Raw genomic sequence first — 4,201 nt, forward strand, 5'->3', positions numbered from 1 at the left:
AGGACAATTTTCCAGGTAAATATTAAGCAAACAGGAATTTTTTTACTTAGGAACTAAGAAGCTAGAACATTTTCCTGCAGACACAGTCACACCCCTTGTGCCTCCAATGCTGAGCTATTTTTAAAGAATTCATTCCTGAGGTATTTTCCTAATAGCCATAAAGCAGCAGGGCATTCTCTGCAGCACAATTTGCTATTATTACTCCATCTATGCCTGTAAATATTAAGCAAACAGGAATTTTTTTACTTAGGAACTAAGAAGCTAGAACATTTTCCTGCAGACACAGTCACACCCCTTGTGCCTCCAATGCTGAGCTATTTTTAAAGAATTCATTCCTGAGGTATTTTCCTAATAGCCATAAAGCAGCAGGGCATTCTCTGCAGCACAATTTGCTATTATTACTCCATCTATGCCTCCTGACTATGACCTTCCAAATTCAGAAGAAAGAAAAGAAAAAAATATTATTCTCTTTGTACCCTTTCCTCTATTCCTTTTTTTCCCTGAGCAGCAGCTCAGATCTGGCAGGAAACTGTCTTAGTTCCTGCCCTAAGATTTCATTACAACTTGGAAATGTCCATGTTGCAACTTGGACCTTCTGCATACTTGAAAAAAATAAAAAAGGAAAGAAAAACTCGTACCTCTTGCCAACATTTCAACAAGCAAAACCAGTGAACCAAAACCCAAGCCAACTACTATTGCCTATCCATGTAATAACAACACTCTCAATATGCAAAAAAATAAGATTAGTAGCTTCAGTTGACCAAGGGGCATCAACATCAACCATTCCAACATGCATTCCATTCACTTAATCTCAGGAGATGACAGGTAAATGAGTTTGTGACTCAGCTAGTAATTCTAATAAAAGTACAAAGTCCATAACAAATGATAATATGTCCATATCAGTTTGGGGACCTCTTGTTAAAATAGCAGGCAGAGACATAGAGCAGCTAGCTGTTTGCTCTCCTCTGTACTTGTTCTCCAGTATAAAATACAGAACATTTTTCCTAAGATTATGTAAATATAAACAAAGATTAAAATTAGGACAAATAGCTCTTTCTCCTGATTTCATCGTCTGAACCCTCAGTTAAACTCCTCAGTAAGCAAGGTCAGGCCCCATCTATTTTCTCTTCATAAACACCCGTTGTCCATGCTGGAGGAGAGCACTCACAAGAAATGAACCTTTCACTCCCAGCTCCTGACCCCATTTCTTTTCTGCCATACTTTTGCATGTTCCAACCTTCTGGCCACCTCCTAATGGTGAAATCAGATTTTTGCTGCCTGAGCCAAGAGAAGAGACAGTGGCAACATGTCCTGGTGGAGAAGGGATTGCCTCTTGCCATGTTCTCTACCTGCCAGAGCAGATCTACAGCCATCTGTCCTCCTCACCCTAACCTGCTCTGTTCCTGCAGCCCTCAGCAATGTTTGTGAGGCCACAGAACATGCCAAGCTCCACAGCAACCCCTCATGGCTCTGGTTTGCATCTTGTCACACTCCCCTTGCCACCACAAATGCACCATTAGACAAAAGCCTTTTTCTTCTCAACTCTTTCAACTCTTTTCTACTTGCTGACACACAATGAGTCCAGCACATGGATTTTGAAATTTAAATATTTTCCTCTGCATGTTGATGCTCTTTTCCCTCTACTCAAGGAGTCCATCTTCAAACTACTGTGTCCTTGAGAAGTGGTGACCATAAGATACTGTGTATACACACAGGTCAGAGCTTCACCCACCCATACAGCCCATCTGCATCACCTCCCTCCCAAAGCTCAGCTACTGACTTCACAGACATGACTAAGCTTAGTGTCACTGCTATCCTAGGAAAGTACATTAACATACATTCAGCTGACAGCAAAGTTATAATAAAGGGTTTATAGTTCAACAAAGCTACACTGTTTTTTCATCAGCTGATTTTCTGGCCCATGAATACCAGCATCATTCATTTACTCAGAAATAATATCCAATTCTCTTGTATGACAGAATCACAAAACTTACTTTGCTTCTTCCACATCAAACTTCAGAAAAAAAAAGGTGATAGGTTGCAGAGCTCTCTAAAGCTGAATGCTAATAATTGCTGGATGAGAAAACAACAAACAAAAAGTTATCAACAACTTTTACCTAATTTCAGAGTGCAGAAGAGGACTTCAACAGTAAAAGAGCAGAATTCCACAAGAGAAAAAAAAGCATTATTTCCTCCAGTCAATATTGCATACAGTAATTCCAGTGGTTTATCTACATTTCTAGACTCTGTTTTTACAGACATGGAAAATAATAAAATGAAATCAACTTTCTCCCTTCTCTGAACAAGTTATAGTGAGGTGCTACAGATAACAAGCTGAACATGCCTCTAGCTGGCAGCCTACTACTGCACATTTATTTTAATGTATGTGTGCTGATCCTCCTATGTAATATATATATATGTGTGTGTGTGTGTGATATATAAGGGGTGTGTGTGATATATCTATCTATCTATCTACATATATCACACACATACACTAAAAATATATACCTATTTATGCATTGAGGTAAAACAGGTAACAAGGGATACTTGAGAAGGGCTGTCAAGGCTGGTCAGTACTGGGAAAGCAGGACCTCCCAAACCCCTCCCTGGGGCTTCCTAGGGCAGCAGGCACTACTTAAAAAGAAAAAACCTCCCCTAGTGCCAGGTTTTCCCCATTCCACAGGTGCAAATCCTCAGCAGTTTGTCAGCCTCTGCTTGTTCTAACAAAAGCATTCAGTCTCCTGACATTTTAAAAGAGCTCAAAGAAACAACATGAGCTAGTTAAAAATACCATGTGGAGTATGTATACACACCCACCCTGCTCCAAGCCAAAATCACAGAGAGCAAAGTCTGTATAGCCTAATAGCTCATCCTACCTATCCCCCCTCTCCTGCAGGACTACTCTAAAATGTTATCTGCTCTGTTGCTTTGCCTGGTGTGCTTTGAAAGCCCCAGGTGACCCCTCTTCACAGCAGGCAAGGAGACTGTACCTCTGTGTATGCCCATACTGTGCCTGGCACGAAGAGGCAGAGCCCAGCACCTCCAGGTGGTACCTGATGTAAACAGACACCAGAGAGTTCATGCTACACTACTTTTCTTGACTTTCAGCCAGAAAGTGTGTTTCAGCTAATTTGAAACTCCTTCTCTTGGGAGACCACAAAAAAATGTGTCAATGTGTGAATAATACAGTTCAGGTCTTAGTCACCTGGCCAAATTTAATTCCTCCAGCTCTTTTGATCTTTCCTGGTTAATTAAATTTCTTGGTCACTTTGCCACTGTTGATGCTGCTCTGAGTATTCTTCTAATCTACAGAGATCTCCTCTTACTTCAGACAGCTGCAGGGAGCCAGGCAGCATGGTCATTGCAGAGAGTAGTGTGTTGCCACAGCTGACTCTAGTAAGAGCAGCTCAAGGCTCAGACAGGGCTCAGCAGTGGAGCACAGGAGCCCATGCTAAGCTCCCTATTGTTGTTGCTAGACTACTTTTGAAACTGGAAAAAGATAAGGTCTGCCTGCACCATCTTGCAGCATGGATGCACTGTTTTATTACCAAATCCATTCCCAAACATCAGTTCACAGTTGTCTGGCTGCTTTGTTCATGTTACAGACAACATCTCCCTGCAATTGCTTCTACAGCAACTTTCAATATCAGAGGGCTTAGCACACCCAATGCTCACTGCCAGGCCATTCAGTTACAGCCCTTTCTCCTCTTTCAGGTCGAGATCAATTTATTTCCTGCAGCCAGAATCAGACACAGGGACTGCTACAGAGACAAGAAAAAAATGATCAAGAAATAAATGATAAATAACAACATCCAGCGAATGCAGGTGAACCACCACCACCCATACTCTGTCTCTCTGTTGGGAAACTTCCACATATCCCAGATTTCCACTAAAACCAAACAGTTACATAGTGTCATTTTATATTAAAAACTAATGTCAACTTTATGACCAGTCCTACTGTGTAAAATAACAGAAGGTTACAGACTGTGCAGTGAGCATCCAGGCAATGAGGTTTCCTGCATGACTGCTCTGGCATATTTTGATTCTGTGCCAAAGCCTGACAACAGCCCTGGATTACTGCCCTTTAGTGATGCCTCTAGGCTGCTCTTCCTACCCTGCAATTTATCACTCTCCTATTGTTAGTATCAGCACACTCTGAATGCCAAATGCCAAGCTTTGGGTCAGGGAGTATTTCACACCA

The sequence above is a fragment of the Acanthisitta chloris genome, unplaced genomic scaffold (assembly GCF_000695815.1).
Source record: "Acanthisitta chloris isolate BGI_N310 unplaced genomic scaffold, ASM69581v1 scaffold1142, whole genome shotgun sequence".
NCBI classification, from domain to species: domain Eukaryota; kingdom Metazoa; phylum Chordata; class Aves; order Passeriformes; family Acanthisittidae; genus Acanthisitta; species Acanthisitta chloris.